The sequence below is a fragment of the Cnephaeus nilssonii genome, assembly GCF_951640355.1.
Source record: "Cnephaeus nilssonii genome assembly, chromosome: 9".
Classification (NCBI taxonomy): domain Eukaryota; kingdom Metazoa; phylum Chordata; class Mammalia; order Chiroptera; family Vespertilionidae; genus Cnephaeus; species Cnephaeus nilssonii.
In genome coordinates, this window is record NC_137080.1 from 48,451,960 (window position 1) to 48,465,263 (window position 13,304).

Here is a 13,304-nt window from a genome sequence, read left to right on the forward strand (position 1 = left end):
ATTTCACAGCTAATTCTGTGACTTGACCTCAGGCTCTCTGGATCTGGTGTTTAAAACTGATTAATAGATATGTCCACGTGTCCTTCGGTGTCTCCCCTGCTGAATACTTCTGAAGGGCACTCCTTGTATCTGTCAGGGTTCATCCAGTTAAAAGAACCAGAAGGAGCTATATGGGTACATGGATTATTACAAGTAATTGGCCTATCCAATTGTGGGGGCTGTCTAAAAACTGAAATTCACAGAACAATCAGGCAGAAAGGCTCACAAGCAGATTGAAACCCTATGAACAAGTTCTGATCCTGTTGCCCACTAATTGTCCTTTTCTCTTTCTCATGGAAGGCTTATGTCCTATTTTACAGGACAAAAAAAAAATGATTAATTCAGGACTATCCAAAATAATCTGTTAAAGTAAACTGATTATAAACTTTTATTACCTCTGAAAATCCTTGCAAAGCAGCACCCAGATTTGTCTTGGATTAAGTAACTGAGAAGAGGGGTGTGTGTGTGTGTGTGTGTGTGTGTGTGTATGTGCGCACATGTGTGTCCAATTAAAATGACTGCTGCTTTCCTTTCTTTTATAAACTGTTGCAAGAAAAAAAAATATATATATACATACATATATATAACAGGGTTAATTCACTTTATTTTTCTTGTACAAAATTATATGATGGCAGAGCTGGAGCCTGTGTCCTCTGCACAGAAATCCTGGTGTGGGTCTTTACAAGATGGTCAGTGAATTCCTGATAGGAAGACTTGGTGAACAGGGTCTATTTCCAGAGGTCAGGTGTGAGATAGCTGTAGCTCTTAGAGATGGCACCAAATGTGGCCTTGGCGAAGGTGCCCAGGGTGGTGGTGCAGCCCCTGGCTGAGGTGTAATGGTTGTGGATACTGGTCATCAGCAACAGCCTCTTGGGCACAGGGGCTGAGACGATACCAGTGCCCCTGGGGGCTGAGATGAAGCCCATCAGCACTGAACCACAGAGGTTGTTCACCTCTCAGGGGATGGTGTGTGGTTTGCAGATCTTGTTGCTCCACCAGCTTTGCCACACAGGGACAATATAGAGCTTGGCCAGGATGATGGCCCCCTGGATAGTAGTGGCTGTTTTCTTCCAGTGATGAACACCTGACCAACATGTCCATTGTAGACCCCAGTGGTGACAAATGCCTTGAACCCTGTCCTTTGTCTGCTTTTGCACCAGCATAATCTTTAAAACCTGGTCCTTGAGGGATGCCCCCCCCCAAAAAAAAAATCATTGAACTCAGATTCCTTGATGGGCAGGGAGAATAGGTAGATTTCTTTCAAGAACTTGATCTTTATGTCCTTTTCCAAGCAGCACCAGCATCATCCACCATTTGGAGATGCAAGAGAGCATGTTTTGAAATGTCTTTTCTTCCCCTCGGGACACATGCTAGAAGAGAATTATTGGGGGCGTAATTTAGCCTAGAGAAATTGACAAACCACAAAGTCATTACTGACCCTCAATCGTGGATGTGCCTCTGTTATCTACCGTGCTACTTTCAATCTCCTTTAGGCTTCTATTCCCAAGAGAATACAGCTTCTTACTACCAAATATATTTTGCTTCCTCCAGAGTACCCAGAGATACCAAAGATATTTTGAATCTCAAGGATAACAGGGAGTCAGAAATTGTGTGGAGTACAGTTGACCCTTGGACAATGCAGGAGTTAAGGGTGCTGACCCCCCTGTGCCTTTGAAAATCTGTGTATAAAATAACAATAGCCTACTATTGACCAGAAGCCTTACAGATAAGAGTCGACTAACACATATTTTTGTACGTTACTGTATTTTTACAATAAAGTAAGCCTGAGAAAAGAAAATATTAACAAAGTCATAAGAAACATAAAGTGTATTTACTGTATTGATTAAAAAATAATATGTGTATAAGTGAACCCACACAGTTAAATCCATGTGGTTCAAGGCTCAACTATACCGTGTTTAGTTTTCGATAATAAACAATACAGAACATGTTTAACATTTCATTATGAGTGGGATCCTATACCTTCTCTAAATTTATCTCCTTGCCACTGTTCTTGCTCATTGACCTTATTGCTGCCAAACTGGTGGGGAGGGCTTTGCCATTCTTATCCCCTGGCCTGGAATGCCATCTGCAGATTTTCACAGGACTTTCTCTGTTGCTTACATCAGATATGGTCTATAATCACATCCATGCTGGTTAATTTTATGTCTTCATACTATTTCATTTTTATTACTGGAACGAATTACTACCTTAAATATCATTGTATGTTTGTTCCCTTCATTATTTAATGCTTTCCCATTGGAATTATAGCTCCTTGAAAGCAGGAACTGTCTCTCTTTTATTCAACATTGTATGTCTAGCAACAGTACCCAACACTGCCAGTAAGTGTGAATCATTCAGAGGTTTAACTTGAATGAATAAGTGATTGAAAGTTCTCAAACGTTAATGGGAAAAATTCCTAGGACTTTAAATGTCTTAGTGTGAATAGTTAACTTCAAATTTTTCAATGAATAAATATTTTACTAATACTCATAAGATAACCAAGCCAGGTTTTATATGTATATATACTAGAGGCCTGGTGCACAAACTCGTGCAAGGGCCGGGGGTGGGGGTGGGGAGAAGGGCGGGGAGGGGTGTGTCCCTCAGCCCAGCCTGCACCATCTCCAATCTGGGATCCCTGTCACAATCCAGGATTGCCCCAACCGCTTCTACCTGCCAGCCTGATCACCCCCTAACCCAGTGATGGCGAACCTATGACACGCATGTCAGCACTGACACGCGTAGCCATTTCTGATGACACGTGGCCGCTGAGGTTTACTAAATACAATTATATATAACAATTATACATTTATGTTATTTAAACTATAAATATCGCGAAATAATGTTTTTTCCTCAAAATGACACACTACCCGAGTTATGCTCAGTTTTTTGGCGAAGTTTGACACACCAAGCTCAAAAGGTTGCCCATCCACTCCCCTGCCAGCTGGATTGATGCCTAACTGCTCCCCTGCCGGCCCGATTGCCCCTAACTGCCCTCCTCTGCCAGCCTGGTCACCCCTAACAGCCCTCCTCTGCTGACCTGGTCACCCCTAACTGCCCTCCCCTGCAGGCATGGTCACCACCAACTGCTCTCCCCTGCTGGTCCGGTCACCCCTAACTGCCCTTCCCTTGCCGGCCTGGTTGCCCCTAAGTGCTCTTCCCTTGCTGACCTGGTTGCCCCTAACTGCCCTCCCCTGCAGGCCTGGGTCCCTCCCAACTGCCCTCCCCTGCTGGCCTGATTGCCCAAGACTACCCTCCCCTGCTGACCCTTTTGTGGCAGCCATCTTGTGTCTACATGGGGCAGCCATCTTTGACCACATGGGGGTGGCCATCATGTGTGTTGGAGTGATGGTCAATTTGCATACTACCTCTTTATTATATGGGATACATACATATATATATATATACATATATGTGTGTGTGTGTGTGTGTGTGTATCCTATATAATATAAGGCTAATATGCAAATTGACTGGACAGCAGAACAACCAGTCGCCATGATGCACACTGACCACCAGGGGGCAGAATCTCAATGCAGGAGCTGCCCCCAGTCCGCAGGCCCCAGGCCAGCCAAGGTGAGTGACACCACTTCTCAGCTATTTGACTTTGAACAAAGTAAGAATCAGACTTTACATCTTCCAAGTAACAATAATATTGGACACAGATTTTAATGATGATTACATAAGATCCACACATAATAAATCCCTAGTGAATGTTATCTGCCTATTTATTTCTTATTAATATAATATAGACGTATTTCATTCACTGATTACCTCATAGAAACATATAATCTCAGTAAGCAATAAGTATTTAGCACTGGCTATCTATAAAATCTGGATAGCATTATCTTCTCATTAATTGTTTTATTTTAATACATATGTCTAATTTAATGTTTTATTAAAATAATAGTGGCCTGGTGCATGGATTTGTGCACATTGAAAGGAAATTAATTAGAAGAAATATTTTAATATCGCTATTCACCACCCTACCTAATAATAGACAAATATGCAAATTGACCATACCTCTGACACACCCACAAGCCACACCCACCATCCAATCAGAGCGAACATGCAAATTAACCCAAACCAAGATGGCTACAGCCACAGAGAGCAAGGTTTCCAAGGTAACAGAGGAAAACAAACTTTCTGCCTGCCTTTGCCAGGCCTAAGCCTCCACTCAAGCTACAAAGTTTCAATTATAGAAGGTAAACAAATTCAAACAAATGGCAGCAGAATGGAGCTTGAGAGAGCAGGCCAGGGTTGCCACCAGCAACAGGGGAAGCAAAGCTTTCTGCACACCCTGGCCGGGCCCACCTGCTTAAGGCAACAAAGTTTCAATTATAACCCCAGCAGAAATGGCTGCCGGCCTCGGAGTGAGCCCCAGGCTTGGCTCTGCTCCAGGCTACAAAGTTTCAATTGTAGAAGGAAAATAAATTCCAGATACCAGGGCCTCTGCTTGGGTTGCCAGGGGGCGTGGCCGGCCTGCAAACCACCACAGGCCCCTCGTTCAGGCCGCCCCATGCCCCAAGGGAACCCCACCCTGATCCGGGAGACCCTTCAGGGCAAACCAACTGTCCCCCACCCCTGTACCAGGCCTTTATCCTATCTAATAAAAGAGTACTATGCAGATTGATCATCACTGCAACACACAATATAGCTGATGGCCAGCAAGATAGGGCAGTTGGGAGGCACCCGGCCTGCAAGGGAGGGCAGTTGAGAAGGACCCGGCCTGCAAGGGAGGGAAGTTGGAGGTGATCAACCCTGCAGGAGAGGGCAGTTAGGGGTGACCAGGCCGCCAGAGGAGGGAAGTTGGGGGCAAACAGGCTGGCAGCAGAGTGGTTAGGGGGTGATCAGGCTGGCAGGCGGAAGCGGTTAGGGGCAATCAGGCAGGCAGGCAGGCAGGCGAATGGTTGGGAGCCAGCAGTCCTGGATTGTGAGAGGGATGTCCGACTGCTGAGGGATGTCCAGCAGTCCTGGATTGTGAGAGGGAAGTCCGACTAAACGGGCAGTCGGACATCCCTTGAGAGGTCCCATATTGGTGAGGGTACAGGCTAGGCTGAGGAACAACCCCCCTCCGTGCATGAATTTCGTGCACCGGGCCTCTAGTTTCTCTATAATAGAAGTGTCAGAGATGAAAGAAAACTAGTAAAATGTATATGAAAATAATATATAAATTGATTAATAAACAATAACAACATGATATAACAACAACAAAGATTATAAAAAACAATAAAAACAACAAAAACATGATATAAAAACAACATTGATAAAAACAATGACTGATAAATTGATTAAACTTATTATAATATCTCCCTGTATACTACATTAATGGTAAAAACACTCTCAGAATGCTTAACTAATTTCCCTTGTGATGAAGTATTTACAATTTGAACTTTAACAACTTTAACATGCTCTTCGAACTTGAGAGAAAGCAACACACGCTAGCGATTGGCGCCAGCAAGAGCTTTATATGTATCGTGCATGTGTGAGTCAACGTTTATTTTAAATTGCCAGTGCGAGTCATATGTATCAGCCAGTTGGTCAGTTGGACAGACATACAGCCAGTCACTTAGACTTTTATATATATAGATATTTTGCATGGTTCAATCTCAATGGCTAAATTAAAAGAATAATAAAAAAAAGGAATATCAGTGTCAAATGAAAGAATATGAAGCTAACTAGATATTCACCCAGAGGCCACATGACCCTTGTTGCTGTGATAGTCCAAGGTTACACCTTTTATCATGATTTAAGTAATGGCATCTCCTTTCATTTGAAAAAGTATCTTGGCTTTGCTTATAAAACATATTGTTGACCTAACTGAAATAAACAATATGAAGGATGAAAAGAAAGAGATAACTATAGATGTTTCAGAGATCAAAAAGATAAAAAGGATATTATAAATAATTGCATACCAGTGTATTAGAGCACTTAGATGAAATATATATACTAATTTAAGAGTAATGTGTTAAAATTTACAACTACATATAAAACTATATATATACATATATATATACATATATATATATACACACACATACATATATATATCCTCAGTAGACCTGAAATTATCAGAGAAGTAGAATGTAGTTCATATATTCCCACCAGAAAACATCTGACTCAGATCGTTACACCCAAAGAATGAATAATTCCATTTAAATGTTAACCTAATCATTACAGAGATTAAAAAAAGAAATAATAATCTCTCAATCTTCATGAGGCAAACATAAATTTAATAGCAACTTTAGATAAGCATAATACTGAAAAAAAGAGAAACTAAAAATCTTTCTTAAGAACATAGGTGCAAAATCCTAAACAAAATATTGGTAAAGCAGATATAAATATTCACCTTCAAATAAAATCAAAGGCATGATTTAATGGACATATATAAAACATAATACCCTCAAAATAAATTTAAGAAACATTGTGTTTAAGATGAAAATTCTTATCTTCTATTTAATTATTTTCCTTAATATAATTCCACACATGCAACTCTTCTACAGACAGCAATTAGATTAACTCATAGGTCCCCCAAATTCTCCACAATCTTCAAAGCTCCATTTATCATTTATTTAATAAAACTTTCTAATATCCTCTTTTCCCTAAATTCACCAGTTCACTAAGTAACCAACCTTTAAGTCATCCTAAGTTGCTTCCATCCTTGCCCAGAGGCTTCCAATGGATTACTGCGTCCTGCCTGTTCTATTGTCCACATGGTTCAGCCCTCTCTTTTCCATCTCCATTGATATTAACTTAGCTAGGCTCTCCTTATTACCATTTACGCTACCTTGAATGTCATCATCCTCATACCCTTCCTTCCCATATTGAGACTCCTCCAGATTAATGTATTTCATACGCGTATCTGACCATCACTCTCCTCTTAAACCACTTTGATGGTTTTGTATTCCCTTCAGTATAAAATCTAATCTCAACATAACATGTATTGGATTTCTGGCCCGTGCATTCTGGATAGTGCCATATTTCTGTACAATATGCTTTATCAATACTAAATTACTTCCGGCACCTGAAAACCACCATATTTCTTTGCTTTTTAAAACACTCCTAGCATATACACTCAATGAAGGTTTGTTGAATAAGTGAACACATGAATATAACAAAGTAGAATATGAAAGCATATGTACACTTAAATTTTTGACAGTGATTCTTTCTGTTTTGACTAAATATGAGATTTTTTTCCTTTTATTATTTTTAGTTTACATTTTGAGAAATAAGTGTACATATGCAATTTTTAAGGTGGACAAATAATATGGTAGTTCACTATTGAATAAGATAAAGTAGGTATTGGGCAGCTTGTGTTCTTTTGGAGTAGCTAAAAAACTTTAATAGTAATTATGAACACTTTAAAGAAAAAGAAAAGGAGTAATCAGTAAAAAGCTACACCACTTTTTGGCATGTGGTGTGCATTTGCTGAAGCAGAAGCCTGCCATATGCCATACATGCTATGCCACCCAACTTTGCCATCATGTCAGTGAATGCATTGTATCCCGCAGCCAAGTCACATGGGCATGACATGCCTTCCACTTCGGCATTTATACAAACATTTTTCCACTTAGTTCTGTCACACATGGTATCCATAATCTGCTAGGAGGAGTTCTGCCCATTTTGTCACCTTTAACATCTGAGAGCTCTTATGATGGTGCCAAATTGATTGTTCTTCTGATTTGAATCAGATGTGAGTCATTCTGGGTGAAATTTCTAAAAGCGTTTCCAGTAGTCACTTCACCATAAAAATTGAAACAAGAATGGGTAATGGCACATACAAGAAATCACTTGGAGTGTAGTTAATTGTGTAGGCAATTATTCTTTTTTAACTCACACATCCTTTCATTGACCAAATATTTATTGAGCTTTCATAATATGCCAAACACTGTGCTATATGCTGAGGAACAAAAAAAGAAAGAAAGAAGAAAAAGAGTACAAAACCAGGATCCTCCTCCTCAAGAAGGCAGGGGGAAATAAAAAACAGTTTTTTATTTATGTCAATTCATCTTATATTGTTATTTAAAATTATTTTATCCACTATAATTTTCTTCTTGCCATTTTGTAAAAAGTAAAAGTACAACCTATGAACAAAGTTATCTTTTTCAAGGCAGAATGCCATATACAGCAATTTAGATGTATAAAGAAGAATCATAAAAATTCTGTGTATAAATCAAAGAAAAACTGTGCACCCCCTTTTTATGTGAATAGCATTTTCAATAAAAGTCATTTTTGAGCTTTGGCAGAAAAGACAGCGTAAAAAACATTTCCTTACTGGTCTTAGGTTATTTAATGTGGAAGAAAAGAGAGGAAAAAAATTTAAATTTGTTCCCTTATACATATATTTAGGTGGTCATATTAAGAAAAGTACAGTCCTCAAAATAAATGACAAATACTTAAAACATTTGTCATTTTGAAAAAATATATATCATAATTAGTAAGGAAATTACTACAGACTAAAATAATATAATTTTTAATTTTCAAGATGGAAATATGTGTGGAATATCAAAAGTAACCAATGTTTATGAATGGCAGGACTAATTTTTACATACTTTGACATTTGCATGCCAATTAAAATGGCATATTTGAACATAAGAACTTTGCTAACTATTCCATATATATCCCTATAGGCATTCATTCAATTTAGACTATATGGCATTTGTTAAGCTTTGTCGGTTTGTTATATCATAATGAGCATTGGATGGATAAAACTGAAGGTATATATTTGTTTTAAATGTTTATTTTTATCACATAATATTAATAAACCTGATTATTTAAATTTATACCTATCTTCCAGAGGTGTAATGTATATGAAGATATCTGATAATCTATTGCACATATTAATAGGTTTTTTTATCCTAATGTAGCTAACACCATATAAATAAAAAACTAGAAAGGATATACTTTCCTGGATTAATTTTAAAATGAGAAAGCTATTGAATTACACAAGAGATAAGGAAATAAATAAATGAAATATTAATATTTTAAGAACATCATTAATATTTTATACAAAAAACAAATTACTCTAATATAACTTTGACAAAAACAGAACCAAAAAATAAGCAAACAACAATAACAAACCAAGGAGAGAGAATCTCATGGTGGGAGTTGCCATGTTGTATTATATAATATACACAATTTTTCACACAAAAGTAGGGGTTGCATAGAGAAAACAGTGTTTCCTATACAGAAAAAAAACACTCAATAGGCACTGTTTCTGAGGAATATCAGATGCTGGAATTACTAAAAAAACTTAAATCAGCTAACTTAAATATGCTCAAAGAACTGAAGGAAGGTTCATCTAAAGAATAAAAGGGAAATATGAGAATAGTGTCTCATCAAATAGAGAATATTAATATATAGATAAATTATTGAACTGCAGATTGAGCTGGCAGAAGAAAGATTCAGACAACTTGAGTATAGTTCAATTGAGATTTTTATGGACCAAGGAAAAATAGGGCGTAAAGGATGAAGAAAAAAATCAGCAGCCTCAGAAATCTATGAGATACCAGTAAGTATAGCAAAATATACAATTGGAGTTCCACAATGAGAGGAGGCAAAGACCAGAAGAAAAAAATATTTGAAGAAACAAAAGCTAAAAACTTGCATAATTTAATAAAAGAAACTAATCTAAATAGCCAATAAGGAAAATACTCCAAATAGTATAAATGCAAAGAGGCTCACACCTAGACACATCATAAGCAAATGGATAAAGCACAAAGAGAAATGCATTCATCTAACAGCTGCCTTCTCCTCGGAAACCATGGATGCTAAAAGGCAGTGGGATAAGATATTCAAAGTGCTGAAAGAAAAATATTGTTAGCCAATCTTTATTCAACAAACCTATTTTTCAAAAATGAAGGAATCAAATACAGATAATAAAAAACTGAGTTACTTCTAGAAGACCTGCCCTACCAGAAATACTAAAGAGCACCCTTTAACTTGAAATAGGCAACTTCTACATGAAGAAATAAGAATATTGTAAATTACATCGATAAAAATAAAAGTATAAATGCAATATTTTTAATACTCTTTTTCTCCTATATGATTTAAAAGACAACAGAATGAATAATGATTTGTGTTGATGTGTATCAAATGAATAAAGATATAATTTGGATTTGAAAAACAATACAACAATGGATTAGAGCTACATAAGAGCAAAGATTTCATATACTATTTTATTTAAAATAGTGTTATTAGAGACTAGTTTGTAATAAGTTAATACTTTGGCATTCACAGAAAACCGAAAAGAATAACTAAAAAGAAAACATATTAAAATGATGACAAGGGAATTTGACTGGAACAGTAGAAAGTATTTAACACAAAAGAAATATTAGTAAAATAGAGAAATAAAAAAAGATATAAGGTATACAAAAATTGAAGCCCAAAGAGTTAAAATGAAAATGAAATAAGTGAAATAGAGAATAGAAAATCAATAGAAAAAATTACCACCACCAAAAGTTGTTTTTTTAAAAGATTAACAAAATTAACAGATCATTAGAGTGACCAAGAAGAAAAAAAGAGATAATTCATTGTACTAAAATTGCTAATGAAAGAGAGGTAATCACTATCAAAATTATGGAAATAAAGATGTTTCTATACCCTAGAAATCAGCAGTTCAAAACGTAAAATTATGACCAGTTCCACTCCTAATAGTATGAAAAATAATGAACTGCTTAAGGAATTAAGTCAACAAAACATGTATAAGACATGTACAATGAACACAAAATTACTGAAATAATTTAATACCTAAATGAATGGCAAGACAGCCCTTATTCATGAATGGTAAGACTTAGTTTTGTTAAGAAGCTATATTCTCCAAATTTATTGTAGAGATTCAAATCCAATCAAAATTCCAGATGCCTTTTTTTTTCTTCAGAAATAGACAATTGATTTTCAACAGGGATACTAAGATGAGTTAATTTAGAAAGAGTAGTCTTTTAAACAAATGCTGCTGTGACAACAGGATACAAAAAAAAAAAAAAGAATATAAACCCATACCTCACAAAATATATGCAATTGGACTGAAATATATCAAATATATAAATTTCTTTGGAAAAATCCATAAACTTTGTATTAGAAATGGGCTAGTCATCGTGGTGAAAAAGTAAGAAATAAGATAGAAATTAGTTTGAGTTTGTTATTTCTGCCCATATTGTGGTATAAACCAAGGATTGTGATTTATTCAGTTTATCTACCTAAGCTTCAATTAAGAAAAAAGAATACAATGTGACATACAATTAACTTACCAGACACTGAATAACTGCACAAATTAATAAGTGTAACTCAAATAAACCTTTCCTTGTTCTCCGAAAGTGAAATATTTCCTGTTGCGCACACCAAACAAGTCAGTCCAAGACTATTGATGTAGCAATCAGCTGCTAAAATATTCGCTGCTAGTATTAGTGGAGAGAAATGGTGAGCTTGCGTGTAAGGCGCATAAAGGAAATGAATGCAACACAATTATAGTAATCTGTCATGAGCAAATGTTGTAGTTCATTATTAATAATTATGTATGACAGGATATTGTTAGAATTAAGTTATGCAATTTTTATTAAAATGTTTCTTACATACCATTATATTGGCTGGGCAGGAAAAATATTTGATGTGGGCCGCATGTTTGACATGGTTGGTCTACAAGTACAAAATACAGTTTTAATTACTTTCTGAGCAATAGTTGAGGTGAATTTGCAGTGACCCTTTGAGATAAGTTCTTCCACTAAAGTTTCCTGCCAAAGACACATCGGTGAGAGATGGCTAACTAGTACTTGGCAGGCAGTCTGTTCTCATGAACTAAATAAACCAATTTGGATAATTATAGGGAGAAATTCACTTTGGCATTATTAACAATAGTGTGTATAGAAGTGGTAGAGAATTCATACATAACTGCATGAATACCAAGTGTGAGCATTTTAATCATTGATCAGTGATTCTTATGTACATGCTGTTTAATAGTGATCAGTGATTCTTATGTACATGCTGTTTAATAGTGAAAAGAGAAATAAACACCAAATAATTTACTTTTTCTGCATGTTTGCATAAATGTATGTATCTGTACACAAAATTGAATCATGCATTTCAAATGGTGAGAGTAATAGGTTCATTAGATAAGGTAAACATTAATTACCATTCAACACAACTAATAATCATAAATGTATTCATTGAAAAATTCATAAAAAATAGTTTCAGAATATTTAATATTGACTTGTCTAAATGTAGTTTCACTAAAAATGGCTGCCTAACCAGATAGCTAAACAATGTTTTCCACCTATTTAACTATATGTACATTTCAGTACAAAAACTGTTATATATTGTATATTTCAATACAAAATTTGTTTTCGGCTCTTAAAAATGTGGGTATGTTGGTTGATTGCTTACATTTCATTCAACCACATTTGTGAGAAAGTGTATATATATTTAAGTATTTAAATTTGGTTCTTTTCTGAGTAAACTTGAATTCTCTTTCTGTTGAGTGACATTGCTTGTACAGTGAGTGCAATTAGTATGTCAGAAATTTATAATACAGGGTTTTAAACAATGTTTAGATATTTATTTTTAAGAAAATGTTTCATGAATCAGTAAACTATTTTTATAAAAGGAAATTTAACATTTATAGAGCACCGATTATATTTCAGTTTTTACTGTTTGGTAGAAAACTATTGTTCTCACCTGTCAACATCCACCTGTTGCTCCTGTCCTTCCCTGTTATATATTGTATATTTCACCTTGCCTGCTCCTTTAGGTAACAAGCATTTGATTTTCTTTGTGAATTTATGCATCATCCATTCTATATGGATTTGGTGACTTACTTAGGGATAAGTATGTGACACATGCAAGGCCAATAAGTGCAAGGAAATGCAGTGCTGGCACTTATGTTTAAATGGTAGCGTAGCTTATTTCACATCATCCAACACTTGAAAACAACTAAAATAGCTGGAAGCTAATATAAGGCATCTATTTAAAGAGTTCGGGGAGTTAGCCAGAAAACTCCAGAAGGTAAGTCTGACATTTGGCACCACTTTCTTATACATGTTTGCCAAGTACAAGAAGCTAATGGGAAGATGAGAAACTAAGCAGAAAGAGGTAGTTGAGAGACAGATATAAATTCCATAAGGCTAGGGGCTCAAAATAGGAGGGTTCTGGGGTTTCAGTTTGGCCTTGGAATAGGTCATGTGAGAAAAGAATGGCTCTCACAAAGACAAAACAAGTTTTAAATGAACTCAGCTCTTAATTTGTGAAGGCAGTAGTCTTTATTGCCACAGTCAACTTCC

The 13,304-nt window shown here is 36.2% G+C and overlaps 1 pseudogene across 1 annotated transcript; it reads right to left on the reverse strand.

Moving 5' to 3' along the window:
* Positions 1 to 729: 729 nt before the first annotated feature.
* LOC307105430 (small ribosomal subunit protein uS5-like) lies at positions 730 to 6,887 on the reverse strand (annotated as a pseudogene). Its single transcript has 2 exons — positions 6,816 to 6,887; positions 730 to 1,321 (listed from the first exon to the last, which is right to left on the reverse strand). The product of its transcript is annotated as a small ribosomal subunit protein uS5-like (transcript).
* Positions 6,888 to 13,304: the final 6,417 nt, after the last annotated feature.